We start from the raw sequence: 25,136 nt of genomic DNA, 5'->3' as shown, positions 1-25,136 counted from the left end.
GGCTAGAGGAAGCTCCTAATGGCTAATTGGTGAGCATCCTTCCGACGTGCGATGCAAGCCCTGGTGAGGCTGTGATGCTTTGGTCCAGCCTCCATCCCTGGTTCCCCCATTCCCAGCACAGCTGTTGTTAGCCTGGGCATCTTCCTAGCCGCGCTACGCTGGCTCCAGGGCTTGGCACCTCTGCAGAGGGATGGCACAGCCCGCTGTGGGGACATGGCCACCAGGCCCTGGCTGCACTGGGGGCTGTGCTTACTCCTTGTGGAGGGTAGACACCGCAGCTGGGTGCCCTTTTTGCCATCCCGTCACTGGCACCCAGTTCCGTTACACTGAGGGGAAGCGGTTGATTCTTGATCACCTCTGTAAAGGAAGCATCTGATGTGAGGTGGCCAGGGCAGCTCCCAGCTGGGTGGGCACCTAAACCCTGACCCTGAGCACTCAGGCGGGGGGGGGGCAAGCTGTCGTGGGGTTGAGGAAGCCCAGGCAGGGTGGTATGAGGTGGGGGGCACCTTGCCCTGCTCGTGCTGGGTTCCTTACCCCCAAACACTCTGCTTTCCTCGCACCCCGCTTTGCTTTGCCTAAAGGGGAGGGAAGAGCAGAGCGGAGCAGGGACCCCCCGCCCTCTCCCTGCATTTCGCTGCGGGCTCCGTCCCCTCTCCCCGAGCAGTCCGGGGCTCCCGAAGACCTTCCCCTTCCCTCCCCCGTGGCCCGGCGGGGGCCGCGGGGATGGCGCGGGGGGCGGCTCCCATCCGCGACTCCGCCGGCGCAGGGCGAGCGGCGGCGGGCAGCGGGGAGAGGCGCTGAGAGCCGCCGCCGCCGCGCCGCCCCCGGGGACGCGCCGGGGCCGGGCCGGGGTCCGGCCGGAGCCGCCGCCGCCGCGCCGCCCCCGGGGCTGCGGCTTAGCCCGCGCCGCCGCCGCGCCGCCGCCGCCATGGGGAGCCGCGGAGCCCGAGCGGAGCGGTGAGTGCGGGGTCCCGGGTAGGGGAGCGGCGGCGGGGCTGGGGAGCCGCGCCGGGCCGGGCCGTACCGAGCCGTGCCGGGAGCGGCAGAGCCCGGCGGGGCGCCCCGGGGCGCGCACACGTGGCCGCTCCGAGGTAGGGGCGGCCGCGGAGCCTCCCGCCGCCCCTCGGGGCATCCATCCGGTTCCCCTCGTGGAGCCCGGCCCGACCACTGGCGGCTCCCCGGGGCTCTGCCCGCCCGGCGCCCACCTGCCACGGCTGCAAGGCCCCTCTGCGACCCGCAGCCTCCGGGGAGAGTGGCTCAGCCCAGGCTGGGGGGTCTGGACAAGCCGAGCAGCCGCGGGCAGGTCCGTTGCCCTCCGTGCTATCAGGAGGCGGCTTAAATGCTCTCGGGTTCAACCGTATTGTGAGCCGTGCGCGTTGGTACGATGGGGCGCTTTGGGGCTGAACGCGTCTTACTCCATCTTCCACCGCTTGCCTCTGCCTTCATCCACTATGTTCAGGAGTGTCTGGTACCTGCAGCCCCCCCGCCTCCGCCCTCCCCAGCGTGAGGGCTGGCCGATGGTTCCTGCAGCCCTGCGTAGCCTTTCCCCGGCAGACCTGAGCAGGTCTGAGCACCACCGGGGGCTTCCACGTCTTTTAGCAGTCATGTTTTACCCCCAAGTCTTCCAGGGTCTCGCTCCTTGCTACTCCAGGGCCCTGCATGTCCCCCCTTCCCACCCTGCACTGATTTTAGGGCTAGGCAGATTTTTCTGTCAAAAAATCCCGGGGTAGATTTAAATGCAAATTTTACCAGGGTTGAGCTTCACAGGGAAATGGAGCAGGCAGCAATCGCAGCATACGCGACTCCTTATCACAGTTCCAGAATAGCAGCCTGCCTCTTCCTACTCCACATTCAGTGTACTTTTGTGCCAGTTTCTTAATCCACTAGCAAAGTGGATTGAGCTAAAACCTAACAAAAGGTGCTCTAATTCCCCGAGCGTTCATGCAAAGGAGCTGTTGCAGAAGAGCAGCTGCTCTTCTCATTCGTGCCCTATCTTAGTCCGAGATGGTTTGGGGGAAGGAGAAAAGAGCAAACAGGAAGAGAGAGGATAACAGAAACAGGCAGAAACGCATGCAAAATATATTGACAGCGGAATGGTGTGCGGCAGGGAGCAGAGAGGGAGAAAGATCTGTGGGTAGATGATGGCAAGCGCTAGTACGTGTTGGAGTTTGGACTCAGACTGGCAGTGCCCAAAGTGCAAGCTCTTGTCTTCAAAGTGAAGAGCAGCCCCTCTGCTGCCACCAGAGAGGTTGGACGGGGCAGCGGGCTGGGGAAGCTGCCTTGCCCCAGGGAAGCTCCGTCTCGGCAGTTCAGGCCTTTCAGAGCTCCTGCTTGCTGCTTATTTTCATGGCTCCATCTCCACTACGAACATGGTGCTTTTCTGTTGCTGCTTCCAGCATCCTGGTCGCTCTGGTGCTGGGGACGGGCTGCCTGGCTGGCAGGAGAGGCTGTCCCGCTCGGAGCCATCGGTTTACCCACTGGTTTACCCAGCTCTGGTCCCACTGCAGGGGAGACAGTGTTGCGAAGAGCCATATGCAGAAAGGGAAAGTTCATACAGACATCTCCCTCAAAAAAAATCACAAGGAATTAAAAAAGGGGGGGGGGGGAGGAATTGTACAGCTGCTCCCAGCAAGCCAAGTGGCTGCTCTGTGCGACGTATTCACATGTATCTTTAAAGCCGACAGCCAGAATCTGTTGCTGGCGTGAAAAATGCATAATATGCTCGAAAACCTATGGTCCCTGCCGTATCTGAGTGCAGCCTGAGCCCTTTTCACCACTCAAAGGTCTGTAACCCACCAGGGAGTGATGCCAAGGGGCCGTTGTGCTCTGTCTGCCCGGGGGGCAAAGGCATGGCTCAGGGCTTTGCATCCCAAAGCTCTTCCCTTCACCTGTGCTTCATCATCATGATCTCTCGTGCTGCAGGCTGGAAACTAGGAATGAACCACTTGCATCCAGCCCCCCAGAAGAATTGCACCCGGGCAAGAAATGTGGCTTATGTCCTTTAAACATGACTTGAAAAAGATCCGATGGGGAGCTGCCTGTTTGCCAGCCTGTGGCTGATCTGGTTTCATTTGAGTTAATTTGTTTAGCATTGGCACATCTATGGCACTCATTAAACTGTGAGGGGAGGGAGGACAGGTGCTGCTTCTTGCCACTGGAGAAGACACACGTGTTTCAAGTGCAGACAGAGCCAGCGCAGTGGAGAGAGGTGGCTCACGAGCCACAAGCATTTTTCGTGGTTCTCACGGGCTTGCAAAAATCCTGTTTGTATATGTGCAGCCTTTCGCAAAGCCGCCTGTCCTCAGCTGAGCTGAGCTCAGGGGAAGATGCACTCGCACAAACACAGAAATGCCTAGCCTGCAAAACAGCACGCGAAGCAACTTGAGAGTCGGGAGCAAACATGTTCCCTACTGGCTGAGGGAAGTAGGATGCAAAGCAGCTTCAAGTAAGAGCTATTTTTTTGGCTCAAATATCTGCAGATTTTGGTTTTTTTCCTGTCTTGTTAAGAGTAAGGGGCTCAGACCCAGCGCAATCAGGTGAGCCGAGGCAAATGCTGAGCATGAGCAGCCCTTGCCAGGTGAAATACTTGTGCCGTTCCCTGGCTGAAACTCGCGGGTCAGTGTGCTTTTCTCTTCTCTCACATCTTGAACTCTGCTCAGCAATGTCTGCTTGTATTAGCTGTGTTAATCTTGCACCATAAGATACGTATCTGTTACTCTGAGGCCCGAAACTAATCCCTGCAATTTCCCCTCTGAGCAGTGTTACAGGCCTGTATTGCACATTTAATTTGGAGGCTGATTGTGCATCAGGACAGGGGTGCCTGCATGTGTTTACGCTCAGCATTTAAAGGCTTGAAATTGATGCCGCTGGAATCGATGTAGCTTTTTCCAATTTGTGCATTTTGCTGCATTTTGCCCAGAGCTGCCTTGACGTGGCTATGGACCTGGTGGCCTGTTCTCCATGCTGGCTTGGTGCGTTCAGTAGGGCTCGTGCTGCAGGAAACTGAGGCGTTGAGCGGGCAGGTGCTAGGTGGAACATGCAGACCATCGCAGAGGAGCTATACTTGCTGGGCTCTTCTATGTCAGGGCTGCCTTTGCCTCCCTGGGATAGGGAGCGAGGGCTGGTGGTGTATTCCTGAAACACAAGAGCATGTGCATGGGATGCGCTTTGCACAGGCAGCTGCAATTCCCACGTGTCACGACTCTTCAGTGCTTTGCAAGATCGCACACTCAACACAGTGCAGGGTCAGACCGCTGGATACCCAAGTTGCAGGAAGCAGGGAAAGCCAAGCAAGTTTTGCTGTCAGCAATGCTGCCACGCTGGGGTGGTTGCAGTCCAGCAGTGAGACAGAGCAGGTGAAAGCCACTGGTTTTCCTCCTACGTCCCCCAGATCATTTACAGTTGTATCACTCTGGAGGACTGAAGCTGCTGCAGGAGGTCCTGGGTATAAGTGAAACAGTAGGTCTGGCTTGGTTGGGACCCATGTTTTGGAGGACTTTGCCTACCAGCCCTTGAACTGTGAATCTTTCATCGCAGGTTTCCTGCGCAGTAGCTCACTATGGTGCTCGACGACTAACAGGGGTAGCTCACTTGTGACACCTGTTGCCAGCAGCATCCCGCAGCATGCCAAATCCTACATCTCTTCTGAATTAAGGGGCAGAGGGGTTCAAGCAAGGCCATCCTTGAGTTTGTTCCCTGCTGTGCCATTGACTCACTGGGTGACTGTAAAAAAAACAAGAAACTATGCCTCAGTTTCTCTGTCTGAAATGGATATACTGTGAAGGTTTCACTCTCTAGATTCATATGCTCTTGCAGACAGCTACAATCTTGCTGCATTTCTAGTTTTCAGCTTCCTCTTCAACTAAAGTGAGGATCTGATTTTCTTAAAAGGGAGCAGAGGGCATGCATCATCTTTGCTGTGGCCACGCTGGGGCTCTAGTGGTTGGAGATGCTGGGATGAAGGGCACGGTGGAAGTACAGCGTGTCACAGCCAGCCCTGATACAGAGATGCTGCCTGAGTCTGAGCGGCTGTTGTGGGAGTCCTGGAAAAACACCAAGACGAACAGGCGAGGGCAGAAATGTTCAGAGCAGAGATTTGAGAAGAGGTGAAGCAAAGCACTAAAACCCACGAGAGCATTTGGAAAAGATGACGAGAGCCGCTCTGGCTTGCCAGCCACGGTAGGAACATTGATTTGACTTCGGGCATTATCGGTTGACTTCTATGGGAGGCTATTTTGGAAGTGTTTATGTAGGGTTTGCCTTGAAAGACAAAGCAAATGCTTCAGCAACGATTGGCTCCTGGGGCTGCAAGCGCACCCACAACGGCTCCGTGAAAATTGCAACGTGTCGGGCACGCTCCTGGCCAGCTGGCAAGGTGTCCCGGCTCGCGGCAGAAGCCGCGACAACATCTCCAAGTAAGCACCTAGCAGACGCATGAGAGTTTCAAGGTGGCCGTGGTGCAGGAGAGCTGCTTCGGTGCTTGGCTCTGGGGTGATGGATGGCATTGGAGTGTTTAGCGAGGAAGGTCTTGTGCTTGTGAGCTGTTTGGTTGCGGGCTGTCCTGCAAGATGTGGATGCAGAACAGGGGTGTAGGAGCGATGGAGGCTGGACCTGAAGCATCGCTCTGTGTCTGTTCTGGGCTGTTGGCAGTGGTCACTGGTACCGGCAGCAACACTGTGCACTGCTTTCCCCTTCTTTTGATCACTTAGCTTTAAGCCACGACCCTCTGGGAGCCTAATCAGAACCCTGTGCTGGCCCTGGGGCATCCCAATGCCAGCACATGCTGCAGGATTTCGGTGGTGCAGAGTAAACTGCGGGGCCTGGGGCAATTTCAGCATCAGAGCAGGTTTCTGTGCATGAGCTGGGAAATGGCATTTCGTGCTAGGGAGCAGAGTGCTCTGTGACTGCCTTTTCCTCCCTATCCTTATCAAAAAATGGCAAAAGTGAGAAAAACAACTAACTCAGCCCAACACATTCAAGTAGGATGCACATGTGTTGCAGAAAACGCTCAACCTGCTAATGTTGGTGACCTCCCACAGCCAGGACGCCTCCTGGCACAGGCCTGTGAGCTGGCCTGACCCACTTTGTGGCAGGGACACTCTCCCTTGGGTGACGCTGGCATGGGGCCGGCGTCACTTGGAGCCCCGAGCTGCCCAGCAGCCGCCGATCCCTGTGCAAACTACTGAGAACGGGCTGCCTGCACTGCAGCCAAGCCTCCAGCTGCAGATAAATGTGCACACTGGGGAGAACTTGGCTTTATCCTGGCTTTCGGGCAGCCCGAGAGAAACAGCTTCCCCCCGGATGAATTAAAAATAAACATGCGGGGTCTTAGCTGCATTCTTCAGTGCTACGGTGCTGCTGTCATGTCTGTATGGCACCGAGCTTGCCCGCAGCTCAGACGAGAGGAAAGCACCCGCCTTTGCAAGCACGCGAGGATCCCCGGTGCAGGCGAGGGAAATCTGCCATGCCAAGCAGCGCCTTTCCACGCCACTAGATCCCAAGCGGCGAGCCCCCACTGCAGCCGCCCGGCCGGCTCCCCCGCTCCCGCCGTGGCCACCGAGGTTTCCCCAGCGGTGCCCACCTCCGCCCGGCCGCCAGCCTGGCCTCCCTCGTTAGCCGAGGCCTTGGCGCTTCGTTGCCATTTGGGTTCAAAGGGTTTCTTGCCGCTTCCTGAAGGGCTGCCAGGCTGCAGGCGAGATTAAGGGGAGGCTGGGTTTTCATCCCTTTGCTCCTTTGCCACGCTGCCCAGTTCTTTAATTTCTTTTCTCCCTCTGAATTTTTCATGCTCTGCTGTGGCCGCTGAGGGACCCCCTTACAGCCCAGGTGTTTTTGCAGCCGCATCCTGGCTCTTTAGCTTAGGTTGATCTTAACAGCTTGGACTCGTAGCACCGAAGCTCCTTGTTCGGATCCTACTGCGTCAGCCAAAATAGCAGCGGCTGCATACCGTAGTGGAGAGGAACAAGTGTTACCGAGAATTCAAATGACAGAGCCCCGTATCAAGGTCTCGGAGGGTTTACGCTTTATTAAGCAACAGTGAGTTCATGGGAAAGGACTTTCACCCGGAGCACCGGTTGTGTCTACAAGGAAAGGAGACCGGCGACTATATTTAGGTTCAGCCGTGTGATCTGGAGGCCGAGGCCAGAGGGGCTGGGCGTGCAAAAGAGGTGACGTCCTTGTCCCCAGCAGCCCCCCGCGTCTGTCTCCATTAAGTGGGGGCTCAGGAGGGACACGAGCCCAGGGCTCCCGGGGGTCCCCATTTGCTGAGCTCTGGAAGAGGCATCTCCCAGAAGGCCACCATGGGGCATATCGCTGCTTTATGGACTCTCCTTTTTGCTTTGCCCTTAGTTATTACTGTGTTATCTATGGCATCTTCTCATTCCCTGCCTGGCTTTTACGCGGTCCCTCATGCTCCTCCTGCCGGTGCTGGGGACAGGCAGGCACTTCATCCCCACCAAGCTGGCAGCACCAGGCCTGCGAGTCAGATCTTGGAGGTTTGTTTTTCCCTAATGTGTGCTTTCATGGCGATGGATTTTTTTAATAGATCGCTGTTTTGCATCACTGCCTGAGGGTCTCCTCCTTCCCACCCCTCCTTCATTAAAAATTCATTGTTTCTCCCTGATCTTGTTCCTAGAGGGAGAAGGGGAGAAATAAAGGAGGTTCTAGAAAAGGAGGAGGGAAAACAGTCAAAGGAAGGGCATGTTCTTAATATAAGAACATCAGAAACAAATGTCATCCCTCTCGTCCTTGCTCTGTCCAGGTACAGGGGGGCGAGTTTGAGCCCAAGCACTGCTCCAGTCACTGAAACACAGGTGCCATTTAACAGCCTCAAGCCCAGGACAGAAAGTAGAGAGGGACGTTGTATTTAAGTGGGATGTTTCGATGAAGGCACGGCAATGCGGGAGACAGGTATAGGGGACCCTACTGGGCACCGCGCCAGAACCCTGCTGTTCCCTGGGTGCAGCCTGGCTTCCCAGGGACCTTGCAGGGATGGACGTGACTTCTGACTTGTCTTCAGTCCTGAGCAGGTCTCGCTTTCATTTCCTGTTTTTTTTTTTTTTTTTTTTTTTTTTGGGGGGGGGGGGAATGCTGTTTTGATAGAATTACTGCCTTTCGGCTGTAGGGCTGTGCATCTTCTTGCCCCAGGCCAGCTGCATGTGGCATTCACACCACGAGGGCTTGCAGGAACCTGCGCTTGCATCAGCGGATGCCCCTGTGGCTGCAGATGGTTTACAGTCATCTTTGAAGCCTGTAGAGTTCAAAAGCCAAAATGTGCTCTGCATCTGGGCAGAGCAAGACCTAGTAGACAGCATAAAATACAGCTGGGCAGATACAAGAGTAAATTTGCGGGCTAAAATAATTTAAAGTGGAGATTGGTAGCCTGTGAACTGCTAGGCCAACTAACCTTAGCCTGTGGAAGCCTGTAAAAGAGGACATTTGATTGTAAAATGGAGTCCAAGGGCAGCCCAGAATTATTGTAAAATAAACCACACTGGCAAAAAAGGCTTTCCTGCCGCAAGATGGAGAATTGACCCAGGGCATTAAATCAAACTGGATCCAGCTGGATTGGGAGCAGCATGCAAGGCGCATGCTGGGCACGGACAGGGTGGCAGGAGCAGGCAGCAGTGGCAGTCGAGAGGAGCCAGGTCGGGGCCAGCGAAGCACTGGTGAGCATCGCTGCTGGGGGGAACAGGGCGAGCGGGTGCCTGGTGTCAGTTCTGCCGGAGGCATGGATTTGAGGAGCAGGGAGGGAGTCCCAGGCATTGCAGTGTCCTGGGCAGAGTTTCTAGACCACCTCTGAGCCTGATAATTCAAGTACAGAATATAATCCTTAATGACTTCCGTTTCTCCCTACCCTTTTCTGCCGTCTGCCAGCCCTCCAGCCTTTATCCTGCACTTTCCATCTTCAAAAGGCTTTATGAACATTTCGCTTAATCCTCATGATGCCCCTCGCAGGGTCAGCAAATAACAGACATTTGTGGAGTAAAGGCCTACAGCAATATGGTGAGCAGAATAATTAAAACAGCTCTGGCCCACAATCCCAATCACCAGCTCAGTCAGCCGAGCCTCTACGGTGACTCTATTTTGTATATGCGGTAATAGCTCAGATTAGGTGAGTGTTTTTGTTTCCCCTTGGTGGGAGAAAAGGAGCAGGAGGGAAGTGAGCAGTACTGAATTCTCTGCCCAGAGCCGTACCCTGCATGCACGCCGGAGCCAGGGACGGGAAAGCCAGTCCTGGATCCTGGTTCTGCACCGTGTGCCGTGATGGACAACTGGAACAGCACAAGCCCACCTTTGCCTTGGTGCTGTGCTGCAAGAAGAGCTGCGAGCGTATTTGGCTTTTATGTCCTCTTTTACCAAAGGATCCCCAAGTCTTGATTTTTCCTGGGGCTCTGGACAGCTGGGCACCAACTCTTCAATATAGGCAGAATGAGCTATTTTGTATTTTTCTATGTAAATCTCATTTGAAGAAAAGTCCATCTGGCTCGCTGCATGCTGCCAGAGGAAACAGGTTAATCTCAGGTCAGCTGTCTAATGCGCATCTCCAAGATGGAGACCAAGGCAAGGTTGCACTTCCAGTACCTCCAGCTCTTATCCTTTTCTAGCTCTGCAGATCTGCTCTGGAGTGATGGAGGACACATGCTCATTTCCCTAGGGTTCAGCTCAAAGCAGCATCCTCATAGCAGGCTCTTCAGGCTGCAGGGGACCTGCTCCAGGGCCGCAGGAGCCTTTCTATTAGCTCCGTAATGTTGAGCTCATCCCTTTTTCGCCTTGACTCTCCAGAAGGGATTTGGAGCTGCTGAAATCAGCCAACTTTGGCACTGAGTTTTTCACCAGGAGGCAACTTTGACCCATAACCTACAAACCCCAGTGAGAAGCAACAACGAGAGGTGGAGTAGGGCTGCTGTAATTGAGTGCTAATTAGGGGGTGGAAAATGAGCAGGATCCTGCAATTGCAAGCCAAAGATGAAGTGACATAAACGAGATCTAAATGGTGACCTTTTTCCATAAGCCAGAGTATTGACTAAGTATGACAAATGAAGGAGAAAAAAAATCTGCCTTCATTAATCTGTGTGCTTGTGCACACAGCTGACACCGAGAGGTAACCTTTGGTCTCTTCCGTGCTTCCGGGAATAGGCAGTGTGCTCTGTGCTGGTCCTCACATCAGGCAGGCTGTTGTGTTAATCGCATGAGATAATTTTCAGGGCACGTATTAAACAAGGCAGAGAGATACATTGCTGCAATTACTCGCAAAGAAGAAGAGATATTTCTTGCCTAGGAGGGGGATTAGGAGGCTAGTGAGATGCCTGCTCTGCCCAGCATGGAAAGGAAAGGTGGCTTGAGATACAAGTTGTGGCTCTTTCACGTGTGTCATTGGCCAACTCCGTCAATGATCCTGGGTGTTGCTGGACATCTTTCCCTAACGGTGATGGCCGTGACCGATACCTCCAACATGTCTGCAGTGTATTGCTCCATGAATGTGCTGAAGTTGTTCAGATGAACATCCCATGACACCCCCTTCATGTTAACAAGTAATTTTGGTTGTTCATGTTTCCATAACTAAAAGGTCAGTCAGAATCCTGGCCAGCTAGGAACTTTGACAGTGATTACACTAACAAGCAAAAGACTCTGGCTTACTGCTGCAAGCTACTTTATCCCAGATCACGAGGCTACAGTGCTGCCGCTGCATGATGGATGTGATGAAAGCAGTTTGAGGTCAGTCTCAGGGCCATACTGGTGGCAACTAGCAGGTCCTCATGTTTTAGCAGTGGGGCCATGCTGCTGGAAGCAATTTGGTTTGTCCTCCAGCTGCAAGCAGCAGCGTGTGCATAGTGTGATGAGACTCCTGGATTGCCAGAGAGCTGTGGACTTGTTACTTTGGGGTATTAGCTGCAGATTTGCTGTCTTCCTTGACTCCAGGCTCTGGCTGATGCTGTATGCGTGTCTCAAGAGATGTTCCTTCCCAAGAAGACCTCAACCCAGAAATAGGAAGAAATTGCAAGGCACTATCATAGAGTGGAACGTCATGGTCTGGTCTTCTAAAAGGCAAAAATATCTCTGTTAATTTCAAAAGACAACTGGGTCTTTTTTGTCCTTTGGCTTTGAGATAGGCTGCATAATTTCTTCTTCAAGATAATCTCAGGCTCAGAATTTGCACTTTAGCCTTCTTTCTCAGCAGAAAAGCTGATCCCACGTATTAGCCAGAGAGAAGCTATCCAGTTCACTGTTCTTCCACCAGCAATCTGCATGGCCTTGGGCAAATTGCTTAAGAAAAGAGTTAAAATGCAAATTTAAGAGCATAAAAGCTAGACAGTGAAATGTGCTCTGATATTACAAAAACAAGGAGTTTCAGGAAGAGATTTCAAGTTTGGTACATGGGAACCAAAAGACACTTTTAATCTACTTTATTAGCATGCTTGTAGGTCCCATTGCACAAGTAGTTCAAAATAAAATGCCACCACAGACCAAAAAAAAAAAAAAAAAAAAAAAAAGTAACCTGAAATTGAGGTTGCTAAGTGATGTAAGAGTTACCAAAAATAAATGCCAAGAACATCAGTTGAGACCCTAATCATTCAGATGTATGGGAATGATAAGTTCAAATAACAATAGCAGAGATTTAATGTGCCAACACCAGGTGTTCGCCATAAAGTGAGCATAAATGCAATGCTAGCCCTGCAATGACGTGGCCAGCTTGTTGCAGACAGGTCTGGAGGCAAAGTCATTGCATGGAAGAATTTACAGTCTGCAAAGAGAGCATAAAGTGCTGGTAAGAGCAGGGAGTGGAGTATTTTTTTGATAACTGCTGGGTTTACTACAATTTGGTTTCAGAACTATAATAAATATATGGACACGTCCAGCTTGCTGGGATTCATATCTCATTTTGCATTATCCGTCCCCAATAGCCTGAGCCAGGCTGGCTTTCACAAAGACCAAGCTGAGCTGCTCTGTCACAGTTATACTCAACTTTCTCATGGAAATGCCTCTGAAGGTTTTCAGCAGATGCCTCCCCCATCCTGACTTCCTACTACAATGCACAAAGATGCTGGAGTGTGAGATGTACCGCATACGTTGCGACAATGTAAAACAAATACATCTTCCCTCCCAATTGTCACATTATTTAGGCATTACCAAAGCTCCACCTGTTTTGCAGCTACCAGCAGTGTGTAGCTGAAACAGGTATTTATGCATCAACACTGTAAAGGCTCTAATCCCTCGAATTACATACACTGGCTTAATTCTCTAGACAAAATCCTTACTGTATTGCATCATATCGTAGTTACTATTAGCATTGCAAACTCCATCTTCTACACGCAGGCGCTGAGCACACAGTGAGGGCAAGCCAGGGTGTTTCTGGGTCGTTTGCCTCCAAGCAGGGGTTGCTTTGGATAACTGGTATCTTTATTTTAAGTACTGGGTCTTCTTTTGAATTTACTGTTATGAATCATTTGCAGGCATGTTCATGTGTCAGCTTCCCATGCTGCAGCATTCTGCATTTGGATGTTGCCAAGCCAATGCCCCTTTATGTTTTTCAGCTCTAAATTAGATGAGATTTTGGGTAGGATCTACACTGGATTTTTTAAATGTTTCTACCCAAGCCACAATGGAGGCTCAGAAATGCTCCCTGTCTTTAATTTCCCATCACTGCCAGTGGCTCCAGTTGTCTCAGGACGCTTGGAGAGGAACTGAGTGCTCCTCATGTGGGGAAGGAGGGCCCAGGGACTCAATTCCTTGTACCTCCACATGCTCCTTGAACAGCCAACTCTGGCAAGCCCATGGCAGAAGGTTTTATTTGCCATTATTACTGAACATGGGGGAATTTCAATCCTGTTCCTTTATTTTGTTTGTTTATTTTGGGGGGTTCTTTTTGCTAGCTAATCTCTGTTGGATTGTATGCCTGCTAGAGAGAAGGTCCTATTCTGCAAAGCACAAGCTGAATTTTATGCATATGTGTCTATGCCATTGACTGCAAAATGGTAACCCTGGGGGAGGATGTGGTAAACTGTTGAGTGTGTAAGTGGCAATATTGTGGTATTATAGCAGAGGGACAGCTGGAAAGCATGTGTGTTTGTCCTCCCAAGGAATAGTCAGGGTTCTCCAAGCAGAGACAGGCAAGAAGGTCTTCTGGTGCAAGAAGTGAGCTGGGATTATCTGCAAGTAGTATCTCACCCTGTGGCACACACTATCCAAGCCAGGTTCATCCTGGGTAGCTCTGTGGGGATCATTTAAGACAGCAGCATGGCCACTTTGCCTTGCTGGCATCCTTTAGCCAGAGGTTGGGAAGTGCTACCTTGGGCTCTCTGCCCTGCCCCAATGATTTTCTGCCCCTAGTCGCATGGTTTTGGAGAGGGAGCAAGTCCCCCAGGCGGTGGTGCAAGCGCAGCCCACACTGGGGAGAAGTTGGATGTCACGACTCCCAGAGAACATTGCAGCTTGCAGCAGCAATGATTAGGAGGTGTGGACTGGCTGCCACCTCCAGTTCATTGTTTTGGGAGAAAGTGCTTGAGTGAGATGTGCGAGAGACAGTTTTCAGGTGGGTAGCAGAGCTGTGATGTGGAGGCAGGCAGTAGGAACAGGCTGTGCTGCAATACCTTGCGCTGCGGGAGGAAACCAGTTGCCTTTGCCCAGCTCCCAGCTGTGCAGGAGCTCCTGGCATCACAGGAGCTGGCATCCGCTGGCCTTCACTTAAAGAGCTCCCACGTCACAAATCCCCTCACCAGAGCACAAGCCATGGCAGGGAAAAGTGCGTGAAACCCCTAAAAAGAAATGGCCAGGAGAGGGGAGACTTTAAAAGGTTTGTGCACATGGGGAGGCATAGCCAGGGACTTCTGTCCCCACAGCTGAGCTCTGGCCATCACCTTCTGCCTTAGTGTTCATGCCGAGCGTTAAGCCAGCCTGAATTTAGAGGAAACCCTCCATCTTTTGCTCTGCAGGTAGCAATGACTTTCTCAAGTGATGCTAGGTTGGCTGGAGTGCTGTAGAGTGTGTTGTTTCTTTAGGGACCGGATGGACCCCAGAAGGTGACCTCTTGTCCTTTCTTTATGTCATCTCCTAATGGAGACAAGGCTCCTGGGAGAGGCCAGGGTAGCCTTGGGAGGATGCACTGGCCATGCGGGAAGACACCACCATACTGAGGTCCAGATCTTTGCTCCCCAGGCTCAGCAGAGATGTCTCCTGTTAGTGCTAACGGGGTTTGAGCCACATGCTCCTGGGGCTGACTGCCACTTCAGAGCTGGGTCTTCATTCCTCCGTCATTCTGCTGCAAATCCCTGGGGAAAGCTTCTTTGACTAAGGCTCCTCAAGCCTTCTCGTAGGAGGGAATTAACCTCACCAGTTTTTTCTGCCCTTGGGCAGCCTATGGCAGATGGGACAGATGAGGCAGATACAGGGGGGGAGAGACAAGTTGGCGCCCAAGCTCAGGTGCCTCCAGCCCTGCACATTGGAGGAAGGTTGCAACTTCCTCAGCTTCAGTTCACCAAATGAAAGGTCATACCAGCTCCTGATCTGTAATATCTCTGTGCAGGTGTAGCCAAAACAGGACCTTAGACTAATTATTGTCTATTCACCAACATGAGCTGTATTCCCCAGCCAAGAAAAGGGAGCAATTAAAATTCCCTCTCTCTTTGTTGCAGGCAAATTAAGCTTTAGTCTGATCTAGAGTTCAAAATGCTTTAGCAAAGCTGCAGCAAAAATGTTCACTTGAACATTCATGTCCTGCAGTCTTTGGAAATGCTTCTCTTGAATCCCAGAAAATACCCTCTAGGTCCCCTTGGCAGGAACATGGGATGGGGGGGGCGTTGTGCCAACAGCACTTTTGCTTGCAAAGTCAGGATCGAATCCAAACACCGGCTGAGGCAAACCCTGAGTGAGAGGACTCCTGAAAAGCAGTCAGGAGGCATCCATCCTGTAGGTGCCATGGCCTGCTGAAATCCCTGCACCTGATTCCTGGCCAACGTTGCTGCGCGCTCCTTTGCTCCACCCCAGAGCTGGCTGCCTTCAGTGCTGGGTTCAGGCACTGTCCTGTGTGTAAGGGGATCCTTCAGGGTGCAAAGTGCTATATAAATTAGGAGACTTGCGGTGTTCAGATCACACGTCAGGCTGAAGAGAGGCTAAGACTGCTTCCTCTCGCTGGAACGTCGCCTGTCCGTGGCTGTGCACCATGACCTTGGGCTCAGTGACATTTTTTCAGGATCTTTATGCTGGACCCTGTGGTCTGTAAAGGTAATTTACAGTCTTTTCCTTGTGCTGTTTTGTCCAGACGAGCTATGGCCGGACACTTTGCCATTTAAACCTCCCCAGCCTCGAATGCCACAGCAGAGCCAAATGCCAATGCAGAGCCGGACCTGCAGAACGGTGAGTGCTCGCCGGGGCTCGGAGCGAGGCACTGAAGTGGGGGCTCCTGCCCACACCAGGTGGCTTTGCAGGACCTGGAGAGGGTGAACTGAGCATCCTTGCCAGTGGCAAACCCCAGCGGAGGGGCGCAGGGACAAGGGGGATAAGCACAGAAGAGGGAGTTTGGGTGCCATTTGATAGACAAAATCCTGTACGTCCATCCATGCCCTGTTTTGCAGAGCAGGAAGAGCAGAGAGCGTCTGCAGGCAGGTTTACAGCAGTAAACCTGCCCCTTCAGCTGCCACACTGGTCTTCTTCAAGAGGAGGGTAGCACTCAGGGCAGGCTGAGATCAAGAAGCAGGGAGGCAACTGCCTCTCCAGTTCCCCTCAAGCAGGGAAGTCGAAAAGAGCCATGTGCAAAAATCGTCTGAGTTCAGGATCAGTGCAAGTTGGGCGTTTGGTTCTCTAAAAACCTGGGGTGAAACCCAGCATCTCAGGAGCCTTTGATGCTGGGGTGCATGAAATCCAGCTCACTTCTAGCTCATTACCATCTCTGCTTTGTGACATTAGCTCTCTCCTCTCCCTCTGCCCTCTTCTTTGCAGCTGTAAGAGCTCTGTACCGCTAAGTCTGGCACCGTGAGGTTTATTCCACATAACGGCCGAGAAATCTCTTGCCATTGCCACATCCCCAAATTGAGCATGAAGCAACTTGAGTGATGATTTGATGCTAAGCTCAAGGCTGTTACAGGTATTCAGATCTGGTAATTGTTCTGAGGTTGCTGGACAGACAGGAGCAGGGACCTCAGCTTTAATCACCCTGGGTGGACATTCAGGCACCTTGGACGAGGGATTGCTCTGAAGAGCTCTGTCTGGAGCTGAGCTGTACGAACAGGTTTCACAGAGGCGGATGGGGATTTGGGATTCCAGCAGCTGAGCCCACATAGTCCTGGGAAAGGGCAGAAGTGAAGGCAGAACTCTGGAGGCTTTGCCCTTTCTGTGTTGTCAAGATGCCAGCCTGGGAGTTAAATGATACAGTCTCATGGAGCAGGGCCGTGCCTGAGCCCAGCAAGGGAGGGTGGCCCGCGGCAGCACCACTCCTGGCATGCAGCCACCAAAAGCAAGGTGACAACCTGCAGCCTCGTGTTGAGCATTTACACCTGGGTGCTGCATCCGACAGCAGCTGATCCTCCGTGAAAGGTCTGGGATACAATTGCTGCGCAGCTGCAGAATGAGGCAAACAAGCCTGCCTGATGTTGGGCACTGCTCTAGATGGGCTCTGAGAGCTGTAATCCCGCTACCAGCCATGCTCATTCCACAGCCCTGAGCATCACCTGGGCTCTGCCCTTTCTCCATCCCCTCCCGAATCCAGCTCTGCTTCCTCACACAGAGGTTTCTGCCTTCTGGGAGCTTGTCCAGGAATGCATATGGCTAGGGAGATGCTCTCCTGATCCCACAGCCACAGCTGATGCCCCAAAGCTGTAGATCTGATGCCTGATGCCAGCGTGTCTTGCTCCAAATATTACTCCATGAAGATGTTTCCAGTCCTGAGGAAACATGGGTTTGGCGCAGCTGAAGTCTCTCAAGGGCTGCATGGCTAGGTGCAGCTCCAGATCCTGCCATTTTGCCTCTTACACAGCTCCCCCAGACATGGAGACAGGTTTAGGGATGCTGTCAGGTGCTTTGCAGAGGTTTTGCTGCCTGTATATGGTGGATTTTGGATCTGCTCTCCATAGTACTCGGTGCTGCAAAAACATCTCCAGTCTTCCTCCCTTCTCAGTGACTCATTAAAGCAGAGGTAGTTTGGTCTCCTGCTTGGCAGGACGAGGGTATAAAATGCAATGTCAAGCACTATTTCACCCTGTAATGGCATTTTGCTTTCTTTGCTGGCTGCTCGCATGATCATAATTGGGATGGCAATAAAATTTTAGATGCAACAGCTGTAGACAGGTCTTAAAAAAATGCATTCAACCCTGGACTGATGCTGAGCGGAGCTGAAAGGCGCAGAGAGGGCCATGTCAGGCAGGCTGTCACTCCACTTGCCCCTCACCCAGGATTACTGCTCAGAGTAGGTTTTTCCAGCAGACTGGAGGCATGAGATCTTTGGCATTCATCCCTCTGTGCCCCTCTTCTCCAAGAGGTTTGGTCTCAGACCTACAAGCTTGTTAGGCTCCAAAAAGCAGAGCAGTCCTGCTGGGGCAGGGCTGTTTCCCATTCATGTCTCTCTCTCTCCCACACTGTCCTCAGAACAGACATCTGTCTGTCAGTCTGGCCTGTCAGTCTGTTCATCCTACCCGTGAATCCAGCCATCCTATCAAATTAAACCCTCCGGAATGATGTGTCCCTCCTGACCAGAGTGCCTCAGTAGTGCCTGGCTGTCAGTGGCATGCAAGGAGCAAGAGCCTGCCTTTTCCTGACCCTCTGCCATTGCTGCACAGGGCCCTTCCCTCTTGCCTACCACTCCCTCCTCACCCTTACACCCTCCATTTCCAGCAGCCAAGGTCCAAGCATTGGGGCTGACAGGAAGCCAAGCTTTCTGACATGCTGAGCACCCCAGCACTCCTGTGCCCATGGTCACTAGCTCCCCATGGGGCTGTGCACTCAGGAACAGTATCCTTGGGGGAGCAACAGCCTGTGGGGAAGCAACTTTGACTCAGGCTGCTGCAAAATCCACTGATTCTGAAGTAACAAGACGGGAGTTGCCTGGATGCTGCTGGCCAGACCCAGGCCTGGCTCTCATTTCTCCTGCTGGGATGAACCTAGGGCCTATCTATTTCAGGCCAGGAAGGCGAGAGTGGATTTGTGTGCCAGCCCGAGTGCTCTGCACACCCCCAAGCAGTGTCATTAATCAGCTTTCTGAAAGGTGGATAATTACAGCGTATGCTTTTCTGTTATGATTATTAATCATCCTACTCCTGTATTTCGTTTATTATGGAGCTGCCTGCAGCACGCTCCCGGGTGAGGAGTGAAGGCACAAGGACCCCTCTCTGGGCAAGAGGAGCTGGGTGCCATTTCAGGTGATGTTTCTGTGGGAAATAGATGCTCCGAGCATGGGAGGTGTCCCAGCAGAGCCTGCAGTCAGCCAGGGATGGGGCAGTGTGGCATGTCCTGCTTCACAGGGTTCCGCTGTGTTCTGTCCATCCTATTCCACGTGGCTCTGGTGAAGCATGGCACGCTGAGGAAAGCTGGGCCATTTCCCCGTGCAAAGCCATGTTTGGTAGATGTTGCCTTTGGTAGGTGCCCCATCAGGGACCTTCTGTAGCAGTCTCCCATCATGGGAGCAATTCCCCTCCATGCAGAAGTAGCCTTGGGAGGCTGGCAGAAGCCTTGCTCAGGAGACTGAATGGAGCTGAGATACTAATGTATGGGCCCAAAATGGAGGGGGAGAGCAAGCGGAGGGCTGAGCAGTTTGGAGAAGAGAGTCAATGCCAATCAAAACTGTCTGGAGACCCCTACCAGATGATGAGAGGGAGATAAGAGACAATCAAGCAAAGAGACTTCACTTTCAAGAAGACACGGAAGAGAAGTAGCTACAGAAGAAGGGCATATTTCCCCTCTTTGATTTACTGATCTTTATTTGTGTCTCTGTGGGGGCAGGAGCTGGTGCCAAGAGCGTATCCCTATTTTCCAAGACATGATGCTTGTAGCCAGGATACATGCATGCCTTACTGTCGTGTCTGCACTTGCCAGAGCTGTTATGGGTTTGTGTTTTGTAAATCTCTCAGCAACGTTGTGGAGGGGGGCTGTAAAAAATGACAGATGCCAGGAGGATGTTTCCCGGGGGGCTCAGATTCCCCGTCCCTGCTCCCGGTCCTCCATCAGATTACGCTATATAAGGGCAGTAGGCCTGAAGCAGTGTGAGGAGGGAAGAAATCTGAGCATGGCCAAACATTGGGACCCTGATTCCGTGCAGATGGGGTAGCAGGAGGTATAACTGGGTGAATCCCAGACCTACTGAGGCTGTAATTTGCAAATTGGTGAAAGAGAAGGAAGGTGAAAGTTTTACAGATAGAGTCTCCTAGACTCCAGCTGCCCTCTGAACTCATTCCTGAATCTTCACAGCATTTCATTTCCTTTTCCAACATGATGAGTGCTAATGGACAAGGATACCAGAATGCCAACGGGGATATAGCCAGCAGACAGTACCTGTGACAGAAAGCTAAGGGGTGTAAATTTTTTGACAAATGATCCAGGAAGAGCCCCATCATACATACCAGGATCCAGCCTGACATGGCAACATGCCTTCAAAAATTAAAAGTTTTCACTGTGCTGCACTTGCTGGAAGTCCCCAAAAATTAAGATCTGGCTGTGCATCTGGGAGAACATCTTAAGGGGACTGCCTTTGCTTTCTGCTCTGCCGAGATCAGCATGGGCGTTATTTTGTTTGGCTTTGGCTGTGGGACCCAGCTGCATCTTTTAATCTTCTGTGTATTTGCAAAAAATAAAAATTAAAAAAAAATAAAAGAAAGAAAGAAAAATGTGAACCCTGTTTCTGCAATTAAAACTTCCACTACTTAAAACCAAATTCAATTTGAATGTTTGAGGCTACATGCTAGCAGAATAGCTTCCTTGCAACAAGGCATTTTTGGGCACAGTTGATGGCAGAAAGTCAAAGTCAGCGATATCATAGTTCCAGTGTGGTCTGGCAGTTACTGAAGTTGTTCAGATTCAAGTCAGGTTTGTTCTCAGCCAATATTTCACAGTAATAGTTCAGATTCAGTTCTGGATAGAGAAAAAGATGGTTTAGTCTAATTCCTTGAATTGAAATCCGAGTATAGCACCTACCTTTTCGGCTCCCCATTCCCCAGCAATCATTTTAGAGCTGTTATTCACCTTGGTAAAGAAATAAAGATGCTCATGGAATATTAACTACCTCCCCAAAGTCCCTGTTGCGTATCAATAGGTTCTGTGCTTCATTCTCTAGTACATACATTGACCTTTTTGAAATGTTGTAAGTTGTGGTTGTATCTAAATGTCTTCTCTCATGGGAGCATCTTGTGGAGACAGAGATTCAGACATAATGTCTATCAAGAAGAGAAGGAGATTGCTGCCAATCTGTGGCTCCCTGCACAGTATTGCCTCATCCACATGCTCAAGAATCATGAGGTTATCTCTAAAAATAAGCAGTGTTTTGAATTGCTTCCTTGGTTTCTTAGCTCATTAGGGAATCCTTGTTTTGGGGTTTTCTCAGCAGTTGTGAGGGCTAGGAGTTTCCATGTGAAAGGGAAGTGGAGCTTCCTGTGTAGTTGTGCCTGTTGAGTACATTGGTCATGGGTTTTGCTAGGTGGAAAGTGTAAAACCTGGCTCTGTTGAAGGCTTGTGCAATCTTGCTGCTCTAGCATCATCTTGGCTGGCCCCTAGACCTTGGGCTGTTGAGCAAGGGGAGAGTCATAAGATGCTGCAGCTGTCAGTCACCAAAATAACTCACTACTATATAAGGTTTTCATGTTTTTTAAACAGTCCCTTTAAGTCCTGCTTAGGGGCATTTTTTGCAGTGACCCAGAAGGAGCTTGTCTCCTCATACAGTCATCTCTGATTTCATGCTTTCTCTCCTTATTTCTGTAAGTTGTTAATAAAATGTGCCTCTATTTGAGCAGTTTCAAGTGGGTTGTGATTTCATTTGTTTGGCACAGGCGTCTCGTGTGTTAAGTGAGAGTATCCAGAACATAAGTTGTTTGCCAGCCAGTGATGTACTGCTGAGCTGTTTCTCATGTTGTGAAGCAGCATGTAATTATGGCTGGGGTGTTCACCCACCTAGTGTCCTGGTAAACTCCAGCCATAACCCCCTTTTGGGGCATTTACCAAGCTATTCTGCTAGGCTGTAGCATTTTAAGAACAGGCTGGTGCATGTGTGAACCAAATTGTTGGAGCACTTCCTGATGATGTGCAGCAGGCACTTAGAAGAACCTGTAATGCAGAGCTTGTCTGACACCTTTGATGACTACCACTGAGGAGGGATTAAGAAATGCTTTGGAGTTTGCTCTAAGGGTCGCCAGGTGGTCCTGGCGTGGGAGGATGAAGGAAAGCAGGAGAGGGTGAATAGCCAGGTGGGGTGGGCAGCTCTTTTAAATCTTATGGGAGCTTTTGCCCAAACGAATCTCCTAGCCAGATGAGATGGCAGAGAGAAGTGAGAAAGGAGAAGGAAAAAGTGTCAAGGAAGACAGAAGCTGTAGAAACAGTGCAACCAAAGGAGGTGTGATGCCATCTGACCTTACTGCCAGAGCAGTCCTCAGATGCTGTGCACCTGTGTAATGATTTTCCTCCAAGAATCACGAAGGTCTTCATGTGCTTTTATCAGATAAGTTAGCAGAAAATCCTTTGCAAAAGTAGGCAATGATGTTAGGTCTGTTTGGCTTCTGCGGAAACCGAGACGGTGCCCCCACTGGGCAAGTCCAGAGGAGAATCCAGGAGCTCAGGGCAGGAGCCTCTGGATCTCTTGAGCTGCAGGTCTCATCCGTACAAGTCCGCTCTGGGTCACCAAGACACATACCGCAGCAGTGCTGTGACAGGCTGTAGAGCCATTTTTGGAGGCATTCAAAACACAGGGATGTGTAGGTGCCACGTGACAAATGCACGTCAAGAGACATGGATGGGAAGGCTCCCAGGCCTGGCCAAAAGGGCTCCTCCAGCCCACAGGCTGCCTCTTCTGCCAGCTAGCATGCTCCCTCTTCCCTGGGGCCTCTCACATTTGGGCACATGGGTGTTAGCACGTGCAAGGCTGTCTGTTGAGCAGCAGCCATGGCCTCCCTCATGAGGAGGGCAGAAGCATGCAGCTCTTGAGGTCACCCCTTAGTCTATCATGGCCATTTGTGCCTCTCTGCTTCGGTTTTCCCCTTTTGCTCATTCAGCCCTTCCCTTCAACATCCCACCTGCCCAAGCTCTCTTTCTACTGTGCAGGCAAACAGCCTGCAAATGAAATGACCTAGAAAAAACAACTTCTGGATGCACAGAGAGTGGCAGAGACAGGAGAATTTGTTTCCCAGCTAGATTCTGATGGGATTAGGAATAATTCTCTGTTAGATAATTCTCCATTAGATTTGGTGATTGATTTTCTTTCTTTCCACCCCTAGTGCTCTCCCTCTCTCTGCTTCAGCTGGATTATTCTCATGCATGGTTTGCTAATTGCCTGATCACTGTAGTCTCGTCGGAACGACACACAGGGAAAATCACTGGCTTCCTTTGACCCTCTGAGTTTTCTGTCTTTTTATTTATGTCTCAGCTCTGATTTAATATCCTCCACTCCTCAGCATAAGCTGTGTTGTTTTTGCTGCCCTGATCAGGTGAAATCTGTTCCTACTCGGAGCTCTGCCAGTCACATAGCAAAGAAAGGAAAGATGTCAGGTAGTGGAGCAGGAGAGATGGCCTTGTCTATGTGGTTAGAATGAGGTGCGTTTAGACAGAGCAGCAGCAAACATTTGCAAACACTATGCCCAAAACTAGAGGCTGCAGGAGGGCTAGGAGGCTCAGTTTAACACTCAGCAGTCACATCACAGGCAGTAAATAGGTTATTGTCCATAGCTGTGCATGTTGTCTCCTACCTCATTCTATCACCAATGTTAGGAGACTGCACATGGATTCCTAGGGCACTTAATTAAGAACAGAGCATGACCAGGAAACTGTAGACAGTGCATGAAGACATGTAGAAAGTGCATGGAAAATTAACATTTTTCTAGTCCTGCAATACAGTATCTTATTTTAAAAAATCTTCTATGAATTCGTGTGAGGCTGTCTGTGCTGTAGGGGGAGTGGATGTTGGTGTGAATTATCAGTGTAACACTGGCATTAGATAGGAGCTAGAACATAGGGCATAACAGGGGAGAGAGGCAGAGGCTCCCTTTAGAAGCAAGTAGGGTGCTGCTGACTGCTGAAAAACTATGGTTAGAGTTTATCTGGTGCAGTCTTTACCCACAGTGCTTGAGGCTCTTGTGCTACACGCATTCAGTGAGATGGCATTGCTAACATACTTCAAAGCAGTGCCAGTACTATCTCTACATTTCCTCCCTGCAGGAAGCTGTTCTGTGGGATGGGGTCGAGTTTGGGACTGGTTTGGTTTCTGACCATGAAGGCCGTGTTACAGCCGGTGGAGAGGTATTTGCTGGGCGCTTGGAAAGACAAAACTTCTTCTCCATGGGGTGGGAAAGGCTCTGAGGGGTTTGGAGTAGAGGCTTGAAGGCAGGCTGAGCCCTTGAACCAGATCCAGGGCTTCCATGGAACACTGCAGCAGGTTGCGGAGTGACAGCAGCATGCCATGAAATGCGGTGCATGAGGCAGTTGCAAATCTTAGTGTCCTTGCAAAGCTGAGGCCTGTTTTGGGGGTGTTAATGGCTACATGCAAAGCATGGCCCCCTCTGCTGCAGTGGTGAGGAAGGAAGAAGGAATTGGATTTGGGAATCTAATAGGTAGGGAGAGACTACAGGGGCAGATGGAGAGAAGCAGGATGCTTCCGCAACATCCTGCTCCTCTGCATCTACATCAAAGTCCAGTCTGAGTTTAAACTCTTCCACAGCAAGGAGCTGGCATCCCAGAAAGCAGAGAGAGCAGAGCTCTGTGGTAGAAGAGAAAGGAAGCGGAGGTGTGCAGGAGGTGTAGAGTTACTCACTGCCTTTTGCACAGGAGCCTCAGCACCACACAACAAAGCAGCTCAGAAGGGGCGCTCCCAAGAGCAGCAGCAAAACCTTCTAATCCTTCTATCAAAGCATACCATGTTGCTCTCTCACAGCAGGTTTAATGTGGGCACAGAGAGCTTTAGTAGGAACACGAGGTGTCTTGTTAATCCTTCTTCATGTGCATCTTCACCTTCAGTGCAGAGCTATGGATTCGTGCCAGTGCTTCTTTGAATGTGTGGCTCTGCTCCACACTCAGCCCCAAGCAGGAGCAGAGGAGTCATGCCTGGCTAGGGATGGAGCAGAAAGAGGTGCAACATGACATGTCTATCTTGCCTCTAGGCTTCACAGTGGCATTCCTGGAGCTGGGGAAGGCTCATGTGGCTGCCCCCTTCAGCTCCCCACCTCAGAGCTGAGTGTTTCTTTCCCTGCCTGTTTAACATTGGGCTCTTGGGACATCACATGCTTGTTGGGTACAACTATTTCTTTGGCAGGTAGACTGCTCCTCTGATGCCCTTGAATAAAGGGGGAGTTTAGGGGCAAGAGATAAGTGTGTTGGAGGTTGTTGTGCCTTGGTCCCTTCTGGCTTGTCTCTGTTGCCTTATTAATGGAGATTTGGGGGATGCTGGCAGGTTTTTTAATTGCTCTCTACATGCTCTCTTCCTCTTGGATCTTGCTGTGATCCAAACAGCAATTCTGCGCAGGGCCCAGGTAGAAACAGGCCTTTAGGTGAGTCCTTTTCCTGTGAGATGGTCATCAACCACCTTGTAAGCCTGCACCTCTCAAGGATCCCTTTACCTATGCTGCTGTGCCAAGTACTGGGCATTAGTTGCCCTCTCCCTCCTTAGTAATAGTGGTGATTATTGGAGCCAGGATGTCCTCTATGATCAGAACATTAGAGCTTCCCCGGGGCTGTCAATTTATTGTCTGTCTCACGATCATGGTGAGCTGTCAGGAGCTGCCCTATGCTGCAGGCAGCACTGTGCTCCGCTGCGGTCGCGTACCAGGTGTGCAGGTGCCTGGGGAGGCATCCATCCTCGCTGTCCATCTGGGTAGGGCTGCATGTGTCCTGCTCTGATCCCTGGGATCTCCCACGTGCTTCCCTCTCTGGATTTGCTAATCCCATTCTCTTTGCAGAAGCAGAGGCGCTCCCCTGACCTGGAATCAGCCACATTCACATTAATATCTTGGTGTGATAAAGCCTCCTGC

General features: G+C 51.4%; 1 protein-coding gene across 3 annotated transcripts in view; it reads left to right on the top strand.

Annotated features, from left to right (window-relative positions):
* The first annotated feature begins 883 nt into the window (after window positions 1-883).
* The window catches only part of LINGO3 (leucine rich repeat and Ig domain containing 3), a 41,187-nt gene continuing 16,934 nt past the window's right edge, over window positions 884-25,136 (top strand). The window contains exons 1-2 of one of the 3 annotated variants that reach the window (XM_062596065.1): window positions 884-957; window positions 15,254-15,348. The gene's annotated coding sequence lies outside the window, so the exon portion shown is untranslated. Of the gene's footprint in view, window positions 958-5,089; window positions 5,179-15,253; window positions 15,349-25,136 lie in introns of those variants that run through there. The other 2 variants (XM_062596067.1, XM_062596068.1) reach the window with 2 other exon arrangements.

This window comes from Rhea pennata, chromosome 27 (genome assembly GCF_028389875.1).
Source record: "Rhea pennata isolate bPtePen1 chromosome 27, bPtePen1.pri, whole genome shotgun sequence".
NCBI lineage: Eukaryota > Metazoa > Chordata > Aves > Rheiformes > Rheidae > Rhea > Rhea pennata.
The sequence above is the reverse complement of the archived record's forward strand: the minus strand, read 5'-3'. Positions and strand labels throughout refer to the sequence as shown.